This window comes from Coptis chinensis, chromosome 1 (genome assembly GCF_015680905.1).
Source record: "Coptis chinensis isolate HL-2020 chromosome 1, ASM1568090v1, whole genome shotgun sequence".
Lineage (NCBI taxonomy): Eukaryota > Viridiplantae > Streptophyta > Magnoliopsida > Ranunculales > Ranunculaceae > Coptis > Coptis chinensis.
Window position 1 is genome coordinate 22393989 of NC_141456.1, and position 21198 is coordinate 22415186.

A 21198-nucleotide genomic window follows, 5' to 3' on the forward strand; every position below is an offset into this window, starting at 1 on the left:
AGTGTTCAACAACAAGATCAACCAGAAAGGTGTGACCTTTAATCAAGACAAGTGTTTTAACAATACGTACCCAAACACAACCCAATAACCAATATCAACTAGCAAAGCATAAAATAAGTAAAGAGAAAGTAAATAACACACATACACAATGACACACAAGATTTAAGGTGGTTCGGCGAGATCGATGGTTTCACTAGATAAACAAGAATATTACAAGAGAAGCTCTCAATCACTCATAAAGAATGCTCTCACAAATCTCTTTTTAGTTCTCTCTCAAATAAACCTTAGAAAAATTATTTTAACTCTATCACAAAGAAAAAGTTATGTTTTCTCTCTCTATAATCCCTTATATATACAAGTAAACGGGCACGCGCGTTGCGCCTGCAAGTACAATGGCTACAAAACATAATATCTTATTTTCTAATATAGTACTTCAATAAAGAAAACATTCTAGCAAAAACGCTATTGCTCTATGTTAAAAAAAAAATGTTGAGTTGGTATCAAAAGTTTATATTTATATTGAAAGTTGATGAAGGATTGAATTGAGTGAAAAAACAACCTTGACGGAGTAGAGCCAATTTAAAAATAATGTAACATGTGTAAACCTCACATATTACCTGTATTACAAAACAAATCATTTATGGCAATAACATTCATGTAACATTTTAAAAAGGATTTGCGTGAACCATGCACTACTGTAATTGGAACAAATAAAATTTTAGGTCATGGTGAGTATATTAACCCAGTGATACACCAAACATTTCAACAAATTGTAGGTACAAACATAAAATCAAAGATCAGTTGAAGATAACTAAATTTCTCAAAGAGCATATCGTCTCCTGGTTTTCAATACAAATGCGCAGTTGGAAACTGGCATGAAGTTCTTACTCAAATAAAACTAATTGATGTATCCATTTAGTTGATCAATAGACAACTGAGCCGTGAATTTGAGGTAGCATTCGGTAATCTTTTTTTCTTTTTACGCTCCGAACCTGCATTTTGAAAGTATAAATCACTTCAAGAAATAAGCTCATTAGCAATTATGTGGTAACGATATGGAGGGTGTACAACATCACAAATAATTCAGGATAAATTGGACTTGACTATTAACCCATGACTTCCATGGTACTTGAACTGAATGATAACACAATAAAACGATGTTCATCCAACACTTTGAATATTTGGAGAAAGTACGTCCAAGCCAATAATAAGAAGGCAAACTTTACAAAAGAAATATATTCATCCAACACTTTGAAAAGTATATAAATCATAAGATTAAAAGTGGTGATTCTTGGTAAGCATCTACAGAAATTCTGAAAAAAAAATACCCATTAAATTTCTCAAAATGCTTTTTAAAATGAAAACTAGAACGTGGTTTGTTGAATAGTACTGATCAAGACATTCCATAAGGCACAAATATATAGGAAAATGAGACAACATTATTTGATGGTAGGCTATGATATTTTCAACAACTTACTACTTCCGATTTGAAATACCAATGGTGTAAACATTGTCTATGTACTTTAAACACGGTCTAAATTTAATTTTGAAGAACCTCAAAAGGCAAGGATTCTCTAAACTGAGAACCCTCTAAATTAGACATAAACCAAAATTGAATACGTGATGAATATTACAAATGGGAATAGCAGATAACAAAGCAGTCTATCTATCACTGATTGTTAAGCAAAGTTGTCATAGTCATAAAAGTATCAAAGTAATGAGTACTCAGTCATTTGTTTTTCTTTATCATCTTTCAATTTAGCTATAGCAAGTGTTAAGTACACCCTCTAATTTATTAAACAGATGACAACAATGAAGAACTCAAATAGGAAAGATGACATATAAACCTGGATAATTAAGGATAAATCAATACCTTCACTACAATAAGATGAGAACTCTCGCATATGGTCATTGAAAATGGATTGATGTAGTCCCCTTTTGATAGAAATTTCCATCCCTCATTCTTAAGCATTACAAGGCATTCAATTCATTGTCAACTTATGCTTTTGCATCTTTCATAGCATTGGTTTAAGCATCGTGTAGGATGTTTTTTAACCTTGTGTTTCTTTTTTGCATTCTGCAAAATTTAACCACGACGAACCAAAATAAATATTACTAAATGCAATCAAAATATTATATAAAAAAATAAAAAATGAAGGGAGTAACAAATTTGCATAGTTTAGTTTTTGGCATATAGCGAAGGTCACATACAATCAATTCCATTCAAAAGAAATATATATGGTAAAGGTCTTGCCACTACAGAAACCCACAACGCGTTCATTCAACCAAATTCAAAACAAAGTGATTGAGCAAACAATATAATCAAAGTAAACCGTGATCGAGAGTCTGTGGTCCGGCCTGCTGAGTTTGGTCCAACTTTCAGAGAGTACAGTGCACAATTTCTCATGTTCATTTACAAGGGACTTCAATCTCTCACAAAAAACAATACAAAACTAAGGTCTATTCATCACACCACATTGCTCATGCATGTGCAGATTGAATTTAAATTCTCAACTGGAGGATAGTCTACTCCATCTCATGCATGTTTCTTGGATTCTCCTTCACACCATTCTGTGTATTTCAAGTATAGCTTACCAAGTAATCAGATTTTCATAATAATAGCATGACTACCAAAACTAAAGTATAGTTTTGAGTCGAAAGAAATATCTTGAGGAAATCTATTTAAATACAAATTACCTTGGCAAGATGTTTAGCAAGCAACATGATTATTGATCTATATGTATAAGAGTTCATATAGAGTTACTGCGTACTCAAAACCCTTAAATTTGTCAATGAATATACCCTGAAAGAAATCGACAATTATTGATTAGCGGATGATAATTCTTAGCTAGGTGTGTGATGGGTGTTGCTTGTATGCTATGCATGAAAGTTGAAATGGACGGATTGACCATTGTAGAATTTATAGTAATTATGGTTTAGCGCAACATAGATCAAAATATCTAGGATCGCAGGCAATCCAAAATGAAGACGTTCAAGGCAACATAGATGGCAGTAATGATTTTTTTTAATTAGTAAAAGAGGTTGCATACATAGACAATTGGAAAGAATTCTTACTGGGGAGAAAATTGTTGTTGGCAAGGCGTGAATCAACAACAACAAACTGACTAAAAGAAACCTCCCTGATTATAAGGTAAAGCAAATGAAGTAATGAAGTTGAAAATATTATTGGAAAATAGTGAATGTTACAATAGGGTGAAATTGAGAAAACGGAATTGAAATAAGTACCAACATGCTTATGCTTGAGTGGATGAGTTCGGCGCTTGGCAAAACTGCTCCAAAGTTTGAAGAAGATCCAAAGCTTGGTAATTTTTCGTTAGTGAATGGCACTGAGTTTGCTCTGTAGGCAATGATCGCAATTTTTCCAAAAACATTAACGCACAAACTTCTTCTTTTTCGGGCGAATTTATTTTCTTCATTGATAAACCTTAAAAAAAATGAAATTGCAACAGATTTAATTCTTTTTTAAAAGTGAAGTCATCAAATGATGTATCATCTTAAAGTTTTGGTGAACCAATGTGTTGCATCTAAAAAAAATACTTTGAACCAAGCTCCTGATTTGAATCCTTCTAATTCACATTGTAGTTATAATTGTGATTGTAGCGAAGGCTGTATTCATTTTGAAATCGTGATATCTAAGTACAATGTAAACGACAATACATAGGCAGATTAAACGTCTCTCTCTCGACAGGAAGGATACTCACAAATGAAAGTATTAAAAGATAGTTGTCAAACAACAATAACATATAACACATAGTATTTTTAAAACACAACACTTTTGAAACCAACACAAACAAATATCAAAGTGGAGCACATAATTACTTATTTGGTTTTATGAAGTCTATACATACCTGCAAAAGATATGCATAGTAATTATGACAGCTAATTCTTCTTGTATTGCTGCGATGCACACCCAAGTCCCAACCATATTCATCAAAAGGCAGCAATAAAGGATACTGTAACGGATCATAAGATCCAGCGGTATCTGGGATTTTCCAAAGTTGACCTGTTAATTGTGTTTGAACAATAATATCTCTTGGTTCCAATCCTTTTAGATCATTATCTCCGATCAATATTGCAGCCACCTGCGATGTCGCTAGTAATGCATGGTCCCGGCGATCAGTTCTCAACTCTTTGATAGTAAGTCGACAATTTTGCAAATCATCTCTTTGTCCAAGTTGTCTGAACACACCCACAAACGGGTTATGATAGTTGTTGAGGATATTTTTTAATTCCTGGCACATCTATAAAATCCAGTGCTTATCTCCTTGACATTCTTTGGGATCGAAGCGGTGCTGATGTCGTAGGGGTGTTCACATTGTGATCATAGAAACATAATCCTATAAAAGTTAGAAAAAAAAAATGAGAAACATAAACCATAAAAAATCAAACTTAAATTAATTACCTAATTGCATGCGATTGTTAGGAGTGTTTGTGTATTTAGCCTGTCGATGAAAGTTGATATATAAGACGCACATGCGCAGGGTGTGTTTGTGTATTTAGCCTGTTGATGAAAGTTGATAAGACGCACATGCGTAGGGTGTGTTTGTGTACAGGATGTTGAAATTGGAAAATAGTAATCGACACAAATCAATGACAATAAGCAAAGTATGAAGCCAAAAAAAAAAAAAAGAGAGAGAGAGAAATTGCTAAAACAAAATTGTTGTGTGAATACCTTCAGCACGAGGAGCAAATTTGGTGTTTGAAACCGCCATTGATGTCTATTTCTATCCCTAAGACTATGCAGATGTCTTCTTCGAGTATCAGTCATTCATTGTGTACGCCCGATTGGACGACTCTATTGTTTGTCGAAACACAAAAACAAACGCAAAAATAAAATAAAATAAAATTAGGCGAAATGCACAAACTGAGAGATGAAGGGCAGTAAGCAAAATTAGAAGAATAATATGAAGTCCATATAAACTGGCTTAGAAAAAGGAATAGAAGACATGGAAAAAGTAAAAAAAAAATTGTTCAAACTAACCTCATCCATTGCATCAGTGCAATTCCAACAAAAAAGAGGGAGAGAAAATAGTGGAGTTTGGGGATATAGAGATACTAAAAGGAAGAGAAGAGAATATAAAAATCAAACAAAAGAGATGAGAAAAAATTGGAGTTCGGAATAGAAGGAAACAGAGATGGAGAAGTTGGAGAGATGGAAAATGGGGTCAAAACAGTGCCTTTTGTGAAAGTAGAATTCTCCGTGTTTTTTTTCCTTTTTTGTTGAATGACAAATTTACCCTTGTACATAAGTTCTATGAAAATTTTATGGGGTGAAACTTTCGGGTACCCTTTTGATTTAAAAGATTGGTTTAAAATGGAGAATACGGGGACTAATAAATGGCGACAAATTTTCCCATTATATATAAGATAAGATAGTGGGTACAAAAGAAGGAGAAAATAAAAGAAGTTGGTTCTGTTGGACCGTCCGCACTTCTTAAAGTTGGTCAGACCAAACCGTCTAACAGGACCGAAGCAGTAAACTTATAAGTGAGACGGTTTTGACAGCCGTCCAATAGTGAGAAAGTTTGCATGACCAAACCAACCATCTATTTCCCATTTTTCAACACCAAAATATGATCAGAATGGAAAAATATTGGCAATCATAAGAGTTTTCTAGTGCAGATGCTCTGAAGCACCTTAAAATAGTTGAAATCTCATAATTTAGTGGGCATGAGAGCGAGTTAGACATTGTGAGACATTTGCTTGAGAAGGCTAGCACGTTGAAGAAATGACTATCAGCTACTCCTATAAGCTTGAGCGAAATGTAGACATTGAATTGAGGAATTGTGAAAAGTTGTTGTCATTCACTAGAGTGTCTCCCGAAGCATCAATATCATTCTCGAAAATCAAATGTTAGTTAGTAAGAACTGTAAGATACGTATACTAAGATATTTTGCGAGTTAACTAACTGTTGAAGCTATTATGTTATTAGACAATCCACTTTATCATTTGTTGTTTAGATATCAGCTTAAATGTTGTAACAAAAAAATCTAAACAATTAGTTACCAATAAATATATATATATATATATATATATATATATATATATATATATATATATATATATATATATATAAACGAGTTGATTTTTTGTATAGATGTTCTTTATAGTTAGTAGATCATATGCACAAAAAATTAGGTTTTAAATCATTTTATAGGTGAAGTTGTGGGTGTTTTAGATTTTGTACTTATTTAAGGTCATTTTAGGAGTCAGGTTGTATATATATATATATACAAAACTTGATGAACTCAAGAAAATCTGTTAATTGCATACCTCCATTTGAATGTTTTATTCTTATTATTATTATTATTAAAAAAAGAAGTATCAATACACTGAGAGTTTTGTTAATTAATTTACAACCAATATTCAGTACAATTTGAAAATAATTAAAGAAAACACTAAACCTATCATTCTGAGTATAGTAAAAGTAGAGCATGTGTTGGAGCTTAGAACCCTATATCCATATCCATATTATATCATTCTCCTTGTTGATCTGGCATCGTCGTCTTTGATTGCATGTTCTGTGGAGTGCGGTCTCTAACAAATTAAATTTAGAGTCAATTTAGATCTTGCCTTCCAAATGTAGAAAAACTATATTGCATGTGCACTCGTGTGAGCTTTCTTGTATATGTGTTCTGATATGATGGAAAGTGACATGATGAAACTAGACATAATAAAAACATAAGAGTCGTATTGTTGCACCAAGCTAATCGAAACCAGGCACTTCCGAGAGAGCTTTTTCAACACCAAGACTAGTGTAGAGAATGAGAATTTTATCAACCTCATTATGATCACGGAGACCTGTTTATGTGTTATTCCTACCTTATATAAGCATTCATTTTTAGCAAAATGATCGATATTGAATGTAGTCTTGTACGTTAAGCTCGATCCAGAGTGTTTTTTTTCCTCGATTTTGTATTAGAGTACAACTTGTGTGAGTAGGCAATCACATTCTAGAACATATCGATATTATACCAATTTAAATTTGTGCTTTATAAAATGTCTCATGCATAATATAGTGAATCGAATATATTTTTATTGAAAATAAATTGAAATATGTTAATGAGCGGCGATTATGGTGCATAAGTACTTAGAAATTAAGAGATCAAATTGAGATAGCATCTTCACTTTATGGTTTAGGATATTAATCCATAATTTTCAAATAAAATTATCTTAAACTCGATCTAGCTTGTATAATAGTTTTTTAGATTTATGGTGATTTAGCAACAAATTTTCAAATCAAAATATATTTTATTGAAAATCAACCTAAATACGTTAATGAGCAAATGATTATAGTGCATAAGTACTTGGAAACTAAGGGATCAAATTGAGATAGCCGAAAGCAAAGAATTATGGTGTATAAGTACTTGGAAACTAAGGGATCAAATTGAGATAGCCTCTTCACTTTGTGGTTTAGGATATTAATCCGTAATTTTCAAATAGAATTATCTTAAACTCGATCTAGCTTGTATAATAGTTTTATTAGATTTATGGTGATTTAACGGTAAATCATCACCATTTTTACGCGTACTAATGTGTACAAATCACTAAAATAGATTGATTGTTTCCATATCCTCAAAGAATACACTACTCCCACTTGAAAAGATTTATCACATGAGCGTGTCCTACTTAACGGGTGCCGTTATATTAAATTATTCTAAAAAATATTAGCAACTATGCATAGCTATGAGATATGAAAATTATATTAATTACTCAATTAAATTTCTTGCACCACTCTCTATAAAAAGGAAGCATCAAACTTTGATAAAACTCATCGACTTCTTTTCATTGTTAGTTTTAACAATAGAAGTTTGATTGAAGTTTTTTGAGAATGTCCAATTTGGTGAAGATAATATTGAAGCTACTTGAATAGCAATGCATTATTCCCAATCACAATAAAAGAAGTATGATAAACATTACTTAAAATGCAAAACTATATTTGTCGAGACATTTATTCCCCCTACATATAATACAAATATATTTTAGGGTTATTAGTTGAATGCATTTGCATCAAGTTTATGATTTTTCATTAATTATTCTTTGAGGTTAGTTTAATGTAAAGACGTTGCATCCAGTTTCCAAATTCTCATTAATTATTCTTTGAGGTTAGTTCAATGCACGGTTGCATCAAGTTTCGATTTCCCATCAATTATTATTTAAGGTTAGTTCGGTGCAATTGCATCCATTTTATGATATCCCGTTATTTATTCATTAAGGTTAATTCAAGACACAGTTGTATCCAGTTTTTTATGTTTAGTTAATTAGTATTTGAGATTAGTTTATTGAATTTGCATCCGTGTTCTAATCTCTCATTAATTACTCTTTGAGGTTAGTTCAATACATCGCAAGATCCAATTTTCGATTTCTGTTAATTGTTTTTCTAGGTTAGTTCGATAGTTTACAATTTCTATACAGTTTGCATACATGTAAGAGTCTGTTTTTTTAAACTCACTTTCATTTTGGGTTCCTAATTACTCGTAATTACTCATGTGAGAAGGCTAAAAAAACCGACATTTATGCTTTGAGGTTAGTGCGATGCAATTACATTCGACTTTCAATTTTCAGTTAACTATTTTTTGAGGATATTTCAATGCATTTGCATCCAATTTCTTATTTCCCGTTAGTTAATATCTTATTTTAGTTTAATGCAGTTGCATCTAGTTTTTGGTTTTTTGTTAATTATTCTTTGAGGTTAGTTCAATGCAGTTGCATCCAATTTCCGAATTTATGTTAATTGTTCTTTGAGGTTAGTTCAATACATTTGCATCAAGTTTTCGATTTCCCGTTAATTATTTTTTTAGGTTAGTTCAATGCAGTTACATCACATTTATAATTTCCCGATAATTATTCATTTAGGTTAGTTCAGTGTAGTTTCACCCATTTTTCAATGTTTCGTTAATTAGTCTTTGCGATTAGTTCATTGCATTTGGATCTAGTTTTCGATTTCCCATTAATAACTCTTTAAGGTTAGTTTAATACATCTGCATCTAGTCTCTGATTATTTATGCTTTGAGGTTAGTTCGATGCAATTATATCTGGTTTCTGATTTCCCGTTAATTATTTTTTGAGATTATTTCAATGCATTTGCATTTAGTTTTCGATTTCCTACCAATTATTCTATGAGGTTAGTTTAATGCAATTGCATTCGGTTTTTTATTTTATGTTAATTATTTTTTGAGTTTAGTTCAATGTATTTGCATCCAGGTTTCGATTTTCCCTATTAATTATTATCGATGTTTGTTTGATGTATTTGCATACCGCTTTCGATTTTTCCCATTAAATATTTTTCAAGGATTTGTATACAATTTCTAATTTCCTTTTAGTTATTATCCGACGTTAGTTTAATGCAATTGCACCCAGTTTTCAATTTCTAGTTAATTACTTTTTAGTTTAGTTTATTGCATTTGCATAAAGTTTCCAATTTCCGTTAATTACTCTTTGAGCTCGGTTATGCATTTGAATCCAATTTCCGATTTCCTTTTAATTATCCAATGTGGTGTATAATACCAACTTCTAATGATCCATCTCAGAAGTGTCCTTGCAAACATGACATAAAAGTAAATTATATTTGATTTACTATGTGGGATCATTGAAGATTACCAGCTCCCCATTTCCCATTAATTATTCTTTAAATTATGCATGACTTACTATGTAGAATCTTCAAAGATTATCTACTTAACGGGTGTTGTTATATTAATTATTTTGAAAAATATTTGTAAATATGCAAAACTTTTATATATTAATATTATATTGATCACTCAACCAAATTTCTTATAACATTGAAAACCTTATTCTCCATTAAAAAACTCATGTACCTTTAATAAAACCCTTCAACTTCATTTTGTTGTTTAATAATAGAAGTTTGATTGAAGTTTTGTGAGATTGCCTAATAAGGTGAAGTTCATATATATTGTAGCTACTTGAATAGCAAAGAGTTCCCAATCATACGGAAAGAGATAAGATAAACATCATTTTAAATGCAAAACTATACTTACCGAGACATTCTCACAACATATAACCCAACTATGTTTTGAGGTTAGTTTAATGTATTTGCATCCGGTTTCTGATTTTCCGTTATTTATATTTTGAGGTTAGTTCAATACATTTGCATCTAATTTCCAATTCCCTGTTAATTATTCTTTGAGGTCAGTTCAATACATTTGCATCCAGTTTCTGATTTCCCATTAATTATTCTGTGAGATTAGTTTAATGCATTTGCATCCGGTTTCGATTTTCGTTTATTATTTGATAAAGTTACATTTGCATCTAGTTTCCGATTTCTCATTAATTATTATATTGTTTGAGATTAGTTCAATGAATTTGCATCCAGTTTCCTATTTACCATTAATTATTTCTTGAGGTTAGTTCAATGCATTTGCATCCGGTTTATTTTTGAGATTAGTTGGTGCAGGTTCCATCCGGTTTCCGATTTCCCATTAGTTATTTTTTAATATTAGTTCCACGCATTTGCATCATGTTTCCAATTAATAATTAATTTTTCTTTGATGTTAATTCAATGCAATTGCATCAAGTTTCTGATTTTCTATTAATTTAATCTTTGAAGGTTAGCTCAATGCATTTGCATCCAGTTTCCGATTTACCGACAATTATTTTTTTATGTTAGTTTGATGTATTTGCATCCAAGTTTTGATTTTCCATTAATTATTCTTTGAGGTTAGTTTAATACAGTTGTATCCATATATATATTCCAATTTTCTATTAATTACTTTTTAAGATTAGTTTAATGTTTGCATTTGCATCCAGTTTCTGATTTTTCGTTAAATATTATTTGAGGTTAGTTCGATACATTTGCATCCAGTTTTCGGTTCCCCATTAATTATTTTTTTTTTACGTTAGTTTCATTCAGTATTATATATATTTTAAAATATTTGTCATTATTGCTTTGCCGTTTGTTTGTTTGTTTGTTTTTTTTTTTTTTTTTTTTTTTTAATTTTCTATTATATATTTTGTGATGTTATTTTTTGTATAATTGTTTTTAACTATGTTTTGAGGCCATGTTAAGGATATATTCGAAATAAGTCGGTGTTTTATTATAGACACTAAAATTGTATGATTTGTAGTAAGGAATTAGTTTATACAAATTACATATTTTTTAGCAATTTTTTTTATTTGATCAAATATATAAGAATTGGAACACTAAAAGTGTTTGATTTGTAATAGAAAATTACTTTTTACAAATCACCTATTTTTTAGCAATTTTTAAAAATATTTGTCATTATTGCTTTGCCGTTATTTTTTTTTTTTTTTCATTTTCTATTATATATTTTGTGATGTTATTTTTTGTATAATTGTTTTTAACTATGTTTTGAGGCCGTGTTAAGAATATATTCGAAATAAATCGGTGTTTTATCATAGACACTAAAATTGTATGATTTGTAATAAGGAGTTCTACAAATTACCTATTTTTTTTTTATTTGATCAAATATATAAGAATTGGAACACTAAAAGTGTTTGATTCAAAATAGGAAATTACCTTTTACAAATCACCTATTTTTTAGCAATTTTTTTTATTTGATAAAATATGTAAGAATTGGAAATACACTCAAACTCTCCAAATATAATAATTAGAAATACACTCAAACTCTAGGTTCTATGTATGTGAGATTGTAGGCTATTAGAAAAGACTATCTTTCATATTAGAGTGTCACATAGGAGAGAGAAAAAACTAACTCTCTCATATTAGAGTGCCACATAGGAAAGAGAAAATCCTCAATTAGAGGTCTCTGCTTTAGTATATAGACTAGATTTTGGACCCGGGCATACGCCCGGGATCTATTAAATATTTTGTGTGCTGAAAAAGCTTTACAAAATGTCTCACACAAATTTTCAAATCAGAATATATTTTTATTAAAAATAAATCAAAATAAGGGATCAAATTGAGATAGCATATTCACTTTGTGGTTTATGATATTAATCTGTAATTTTAAATAGAATTATCTTAAACTCGGTCTAGCTTTGTATAATAGTTTTCTTAGATTTTATAGTGATTTTTGCGGCAAATTTTGAATCGAATATATTTTTATTTAAAATAAAACCGAAATATGTTAATGAGCAAATGATTATGGTGTATAAGTACTTGGAAACTAAGGAATTAAATTGAGATAACCTTTTCACTTTATGGTTTAGAATATTAATCCATAATTTTCAAATAGAATTATCTTAAACTTAATCTAGCTTTGTATAATAGTTTTATTAGATTTATGGTGATTTAGTCAGAATAATCATCATTCAAATTTTATGTACTAATGTGTACAAATCACTAAAACAGATTGATTATTTTCATATCATCAAAAAATACACTACTCTCATTTGAAAAGATTTATCACATGAACGTGTCCTATGAACGGGTGTCATTATATTAAATTATTCTAAAAAATATTAGCAACTATGCATAACTATAAAAAAATAAAAATTATATTAATTACTCATTTAAATTTCTTGCACCATTCTCTATAAAAAGGAAGCACCAAACTTTGATAAAACTCATCGACTTCTTTTTATTGTTAGGTTTAATAATATAAGTTTGATTAAAGTTTTGTGAGAATGTCCAATGTGGCCAAAATAATATTGAAGCTGTTTGAATAGCAAGACATTCTCAATCACAATAAAAAAAATTATAATAAATACTATTTAAAATGCAAAACTATATTTGTCGAGACATTTATTCTCTCTACATATAATACAAATATGTTTTAGGGTTATTAGTTCAATGCATTTGCATCAAGTTTTTTATTTTTCATTAATTATATATTCTTTGAGATTAGTTTAATGTAGTACGTTGCATCCAGTTTCTAATTTTTCATTAATTATTCTTTAAGGCTAGTTCAATGCAGTTGCATCAAGTTTTCAATTATTTGTTAATTATTATTTGAGGTTAGTTCAGTGCAATTGTATTCACTTTATGATTTCCAGTTAGTTATTCATTAAGGTTAATTCAGTACAGTTGCATCCAATTTTCGATGTTTCGTTAATTAGTCTTTGAGATTAGTTCATTGTATTTGCATCCATGTTCCAATCTCCCGTTAATTACTCTTTGAGGTTAGTTTAATACATCTGTATCCAGTTTCTGATTTCCTATTAATTGTTTTTCTAGGTTAGTTCGATAGTTTACAATTTCTATACATTTTACATATATGTAAGGGTCTGTTTTTATAAATTCACTTTCGTTTTGGGTTCCTAATTACTCGTAATTATTCATGTGAGAAGGCTAAAAAAGTTGACATTTATGCTTTGAGGTCAGTGCGATGCAGTTACATCCGACTTCCGATTTCTAGTTAACTATTTTTTGAGGTTATTTCAATGCATTTGCATCCAATTTTTTATTTTCCGTTAGTTAATCTCTGATTTTAGTTTAATGCAATTGCATCCAGTTTTTGGTTTTCCGTTAATTATTCTTTGAGGTTAGTTCAATGCAGTTGCATCCGATTTCGATTTTATGTTAATTGTTTTTTGAGATTAGTTCAATGCATTTGCATCAAGTTTCGATTTCCCATTAATTATTTTTTGAGGTTAGTTCAATGCAGTTACATCAAATTTATAATTTTCCGTTAATTATTCATTAAGGTTAGTTCAGGTCGGTTTCATCTATTTTTCAATGTTTAGTTAATTAGTCTTTGAGATTATTTCTAATTTCCCATTAATTATTTCTCTCGTCGTTAGTTTAATGCAATTTGTATAAAGTTTCTAATTTCCTGTTAATTACTCTTTGAGCTCAGTTATGTATTTGAATCCAGTTTTCGATTTCCTTATAATTATCTAATGTGGTGTGTAATACCAAGTTCTACTGATCCATCTGTAGTGTCATTGCAAACATGATATAAAAAGTAAATTATGCTTAATTTACTATGTGGGATCATTGAAGATTATTCAGTTTTCGATTTCCAATTAATTATTCTTTAAATTATGCATGACTCACTATATGGAATCGATCTTCAAAGATTATCTACGAACGGGTGTTGTTATATTAATTATTCTGAAAAATATTTGCAAATATGCATAACTATTATATATTAATATTATATTTATCACTAAACCAAATTTCTTATAACGTGAAAACCTCACTCTCCATTAAAAAAAAAAAACTTGCATTTGATAAAATCCTTCAACTTCATTTTGTTGTTTAATAATAGAAGTTTGATTGATGTTTTGTGAGATTGCCTAATAAAACGAAGTTCATATATATTGAAGCTACTTGAATACGAAAAGAGATAAGATAAACACCATTTTAAATACAAAACTATATTTATCGAGACATTCCCACAACATATAACCCAACTATGTTTTGAGGTTAGTTCAATGCATTTGCATCCAGTTTCTGATTTTCCGTTATTTATATTTTGAGGTTAGTTTAATGCAGTTGCATCCAATTTGCAATTCTCGTTATTTATTTTTTGAGATCAATTCAATGCCGTTGCATCCAGTTTCTGATTTATCGTTAATTATTTTTTTGTTAGTTTAATACATTTGCATCCAATTTCCAATTTCCTGTTAATTGTTCTTCAAGGTCAGTTCGATGCATTTGCATCCAGTTTTTGATTTCCCGTTAATTATTTTGTGAGATTAATTTAATGTATTTGCATCCAGTTTCTGATTTCTCGTTTATTATTTGATAAAGTTGTATTTGCATATAGTTTCCGATTTCCCGTTAATTATTTTTTAAGATTAGTTCCACGCATTTGCATTATGTTTCTAATTTATAATTAATTTTTCTTTGAGGTTAGTTCAATGCAATTGTATTCAATTTCCGATTTCCTGTTAATTTAATCTGTGAGGGTTAGCTCAATGTATTTGCATCCAGTTTTCGATTTTATGACAATTATTTTTTAATGTTAGTTTGATGTATTTGCATCCAAGTTTTGATTTTTTGTTAATTATTCTTTGAGGTTAGTTTAATGTAGTTGTATCCATATTCCGATTTTCTATTAATTAATTTTTAAGATTAGTTTAATGCTTGTTATTGCTTTGTCGTTATTTTTTTTTTTTTTCATTTTCTATTATATATTTTGTGATGTTATTTTTAGTATAATTGTTACGTGTTAAAGATATATTCGAAATAAGTCGGTGTTTTATCATAGTCTCATAGACACTAAAATTGTATGATTTGTAATATGGAATTAGTTTCTACAAATCACTTATTTTTTAGCAATTTTTTTATTTGATCAAATATATGAAAATTAGAACAATAAAAGTGTTTGATTCGTAATATGAAATTACATTCTACAAATTACCTATTTTTTAGCAATTTTTTTTTATTTTATCAAATATATAAGAATTGATAATACACTCAAACTCTCCAAATATAAGAATTAGAAATACACTCAAACTCTCCAAAGAACTCCAAATATAAGAATTAGAAATACATTCAAACTCTCCAAAGAGGTTCAATATAGGTAGGATTGTAGGCTATTAGAAAATACTATATTTTATATTATAGTGCCACATAGGATAGAGAAAAATCTAACTCTCATATTAGAGTGCCACATAGGAGAGAGAAAATCCTCCTTTAAAGGTCTCTGTTTTAGTATATAGATAGTAGACTTGTGTCAGTAGGCAATCACATTCTAGAACATATCGATATTATACCAATTTAATATTTGTGCCTATATTCTCATATGCATAATATAGTTTTGAAAAGCTTGCATGGCATCTTTTGAGTTCGATGCATTTACTGTGTTTGTTGTAGCCATATTTGTGACCATTAAGCTTCTATGTAGGAATGACTCTAAAGTGACATGTATACTGTCACTCAGGGAAAGAGAGGACACACCATAGTGGATTGCACAGCGGAGTATAAGAGCATAACCGAGGAGGAGGGGACATACTCCGCAGTTCAGAAGGTGACATGTGGAGTCCCACCATCCGTAAGATGAGAAACATGATCTAGGATCCTTAGTGCACCGCCAAGAGAGCTGAGTGTATATAAGTTGAGAGAAGATCTTTTTCCTCATTCTAAGAGAACACATAATACTTAGGATTTCCATAGTGAGCTAGAGCCCTAGACTGCGCCACCGACTTCTCCAAAAAGAAGTGCGCACCACCATCGTCTATTCATCACCACTGCTACCTTACACATCCATACAATCAATAGAACATACCTTTAACGCGAGGAACTATGTCTGGCTTGATCCGATCCCCTCAGCAGGGTACATAGGCAGCCACACGTACGACTCCGTCTTTTCAATAGGTCAATCCCTTCCCCTTTTTGGAGACGGAGGGCGGAGGGCTAAAACCGAGTGATCTGGTCAAGTACATACACGTCGTATTCAAAGCCCAGATTCACATTTATCCTCCAATCTAATGAAGAGAGACATATAAGCTCGTTGGTCAGTTTTTTGGGTCGAGCAGTGTTAGCTACACATTTGGTAGCAACTCTGACTCTATTCCCCCCTTAATCCAGCCAATTCACTATTATATATTATTTGGACAAGATCAGGGCTGGTTTTGAGAATTTGGGAGGCCCAAGGCGAGCTAAAAAAAAATAAAGCGATTCTAGAGGACAAATCGGCTGAAAAAGGAAGTCTAGAGTACACCTTTTTTTTTTTGTAATCATTCACAAGGACCAGGTGGATAAAAGTTCAAGTTTACCCTTTACGCGAAATAACAACGGCTCGGGTAGATATAAAAGGTCAAATATACCCCTGAAGAAAAAATAAACGGCCTGACCCCACCGAAACAACCCGGTTATGAACATTGATTGTTCATACCTACAATTATGAAATTAGCTATGAACAATGAGAGTTCATACATATTTGAGCTATGAACAAGCATTGTGTAACGCCCGTATTTTTAATATGTATTTATTTTTTTTATTTAAAATTTGTTGGATTGGATTTGGGATATGTGGGCCTGATTTCTAGGTCCGAGTCTGTGTTGGGTTTAGGTTTCAAACCCAAGTATATATATTCATATTTTTCCAGAGAATAGGTTTTTTGGTGAAAAATAAAATAAAATAGAGGCGGAGATAAAAAAAAAAACTAACTTGCTAGAGAGTTGGAGCGCAACGATTCGGACTATGAGGGATTCGTGGAGCTTTTAATAAATGTGAGTAGTTATTTTGTTTTTCTATTTCACGTGTGTCCGAAATAGCTTTTCTGTCAAAGATTTTCGCTTTGTATTTTTCTCTGTTTATTTCTTCTGTAGTTATTCTGCGGTACTGTCGAATAGTTAAAAAAATGGTTCACTATTGCTATATTGATTTGCTGAACGAAACTGTTGAAACTCTAAACTTTGAACTGCTGAAACTCGGATATGTGTGTTAATGGCGTTGTGAGCCCAAAATAAAGAAATCGTCCCTTGTGTGTTTTGTTTGAACTCTTATTGGTTATGGTTTTGAATTTGTTGGTTAATGTCGGGGGTTAAACGTTTGATATTGGTTGTTAGTCGATTGGATGGGGTTGTTGAAGTTTGAAGGAGCGTCAATGGAGGCGCGATCCCCAAACATCGTTCTGTCATTGTATACTATTTTGAACTGTAATATTGTTGTTGTATGTGTATAGTATATTTGAACTGTTGTATTGTGTTATGGGTTGGTTGATGGATGATTGGTGGTGGTGGAGGTTTGAGTGTTGATTGAAAGCTGGAAGGAGGCGTTAATGGCAGTCGGATCTTGGTTGGGGGGTGATTTCCGAAGTTTATGTATTAGAGTTTTGTGTGTATTAAAGTGGTGGGATTTTTCATCAGGATCAAAACCGTTGGGAAGAGAGGGGAGGAAGAGGAGTGTTGGTGGCCGGAACTCGAGCTGGTGGAGGAGGAGAGCGCTGGTGAGGAAGACAGTGACTCTGTTCCCTTAGTTGGGCTTTGGGCCAAAAATCTATTATTTTGTTTTTGGGCCTAAACATTAGTTTGTTGTTGGCCAGTTCTTTTTCTTTTGAGTTTAGGCCAGTTCTATTTTTTTGTTTGTTGGGACCAGTTCTAATTTTGTTTACATGGGCCGGTTTCCTTTTATTTTTGTGGGCTGGTTCATTATTGTTTCAAGTGGATCTGTTTCTATTAGATATTTCTAGTTGGGCTAAATCTGTTTTTAGGCCGGTTTCTGGTTTGGCTTTTATGTTTAGTTATGTGGATCCAGCTAACATTATTTGAATCTTTTGTTTGAGTCATGGGCTTGGCTAGTTGGGTCCGAACCATGACCTTAACCATGGCCTTAGCCATGAGCCCATGAGCCATGCACATTTACCTGAGCCATGACATGAACTATAACCTTAGCCATGAACCATGGCTATAACCATGAACCTGTTGAACTTGGAAATGACATGTTGACTTTGACATTGACCGTTGACCATTGACCGTTGACCGTTCACTATGGAATGTTGATTTTTTCTAGATTCTCACATATTTAATTTTATGGACAAATGTAATAATAAAATGTTGTCGAAAATTTGTATAACCTTGTTTGTCATTATCTAATTAAGATTTGACGTGAGTAGTGTGTAAAACATATAAATATTGGCACGTAACAAGAGGGGAATTCTTATAAGACTTAGATATATACATTTTTATGAGAATTAAACTACATACGGACTTAGATTCATGGACTTTAGTATTGAGCTTTTGACGGTTGATCAGTTTGACTTGACTTGTGATTTGGACTCGAATAATTATGCATGATATTTGGACTTGAGTTGTTCTTTTTTTTTAAAGTCGTTTCATTTTGACATTGGTAGAATGGACATATATTTTGATTATTTATTTACTATTTCTATTGTGCACAAACGGAAGTAATGCGTGCCTTTGATGGAGAATTGAGTTCACATAAATATATTGAACGAATACATTATATGATTGATTACTATGATGAGTTGCTACTTAAATGAGTTGTAGCATTTATGAAAGCTTGAGATATTCCATATGGTGTAGTGCAATATATGATTGGCACGTGAAATAATAAGTTTTGAGATTTGATATAGAGATGCTTGGATATCGTGCAATGAATAGTGTTGGTACGTGATAATGTGGATTTTATTATAATGAGAAACGTTTAGCTTCAGTACAATTAAGTATACTGGCATGAGATAGAACAAGAATTATTATGAGACATGAACGTATGATACTCAAATAAATTACGTAACGAAAATCCTGAAACCTAGCTACCACAACTCATGTGAATGGCCCTTGTGGCGTAAGTAATTTGATTGGCCCTTCTAGCATTTCAGTAAATCTGAATGGCCCTTCTGGCGTAAGTAATTTGATTGACCCTTCTGGCGTTTCAGTGAATTTGAATGGCCCTTCTGGCGTAGCCGAATATTGGCTTGATTATCTTGTTCGCAAATTCAGAACGAGACGCGTGATATTTTATGCCGAATAGTGGCATTACTCATGTAATGGAGTCTGTGTGAGGGTTAGCTGGTGTGTGGCATCCCGCTCAGGATAATTGCTCACGGAATGGTCCACTATGTGAGGGGAGACAAGTGGATGTACATGTTCGGCGTTGGGTAGCGATTGTGGTAGCTAGGGAAACTAGGTAAGACATAGATATGACGTGATTCTAGGGACACACAAAGAAAGCCTCAAATAATATAATTAGGGTAATATGTTGCTTAATGATATATCTTTAAATATATGATTGTATATGGTTTTGTAGAAGGGTGGGTCAAACTAATTACTTGTGCAGAGACGACCCACTCTGTAATTGAGCATGCAATGCGGTAATTATAAAATATGCTTGGCTGGTTATTAGTTTATTTAGAACCTAAGGCACCTTAGTGGAGGAACTAAATGCCTTTGTATTATTGTTGGGAAGCTAAGGCGCCTCAATGGAGGAACTACATGCCTTATTTATTATGTGTATGGTTTGTTGTGTGGTTAGTGGGAAGTTAAGACGCCTCAGTGGAGGAACTAACTGCCTTACATGTTGTATGTACATATCGATATGATTTTTATTATTGGGAGTTAAAGCGCCTCAGTTGAAGAACTAAATGTCGTATGGACTATATATATGCGGGTATATGTTTTTAGACTACTCACACCAGTATTTTTATAATGTTGATCATATTTGCATGTTTGCTTATCGGATGCATTCCTATATATGAACATAGTCGATAAGTCTCTACAGGATTGATGTTGAGGAAAGTTGTTTGCTGTGTGGATGGTGGTTTACGTTCAGTGAAGAATTATTGAAGGAAGTTTGTAATTTACTCATAGATGTGAATTATTGTAATAAGAGTTTTTATTTTAATGGAAAATTATTATTTGGTTTACAATGTTTTGAATTTAAAACGGTGGTGTGTGTTATGAAAAAAAGTTAGAAATGGTTTCACACCTCGAAAGTCGAAAAGTTGGGAGCAAATATAGTTTTTCCAATTTTGTCGAAAATCGGGGTGTGACACATTGTTCATACATATTCATGTATGAACATTGATCTAGTTATAAACATTGATTGTTCATACCCACAATAGGTATAAACATTGATTGTTCATACCTACCCATGTTGAACATCAGCTATGAACATTGATTGTGGCTATGAAAACATGAACCCAAAATAGATATGAACAATAACTGTTCATACCCAAAACAAATATGAACAATCATTGTTTATACCCCCAATTATGAACATTAGCTATGAACAATGAGTGTTCATACATATTGGACTATGCACAAAACAGATATGATACCTTCTTTAGGACTATGAACAAAACAGATAAATGTTCATACCCAAAACAGGTATGGACATTGATTGTTCATACAAAAAAAAACATGAACCCAAAACAGATATGAACATTGATTGTTCATACCCAAAACATATATGAACAATTAATGTTCATACCTACTTTAGGTATGAACAATACGTGTTCATACCAACAAAAAAACATGAACTCAAAGCAGATATGAACAATAAATGTTTATACCTAAAACAGATATGAACAATACGTGTTCATACTTAAATATAATGTATAATCAATAAGAACACTTATTGGAGTATGAACAATAATTGTTCATACATATTTTGGGTCATTGTTCATACATCAACATGAGCTATGAAAAATCATTGTTCATACATATATTAGGGTATGAACAATTATAATTGTTCATACCCCATGAACAATTATTGTTCATAAATATATTGTATAATCAATAAGAACACATATTGAAGTATGAACAATGAACAATCATTGTTCATACATATTTGGTGTATGAACAATCAATGTTCATACCTCAACA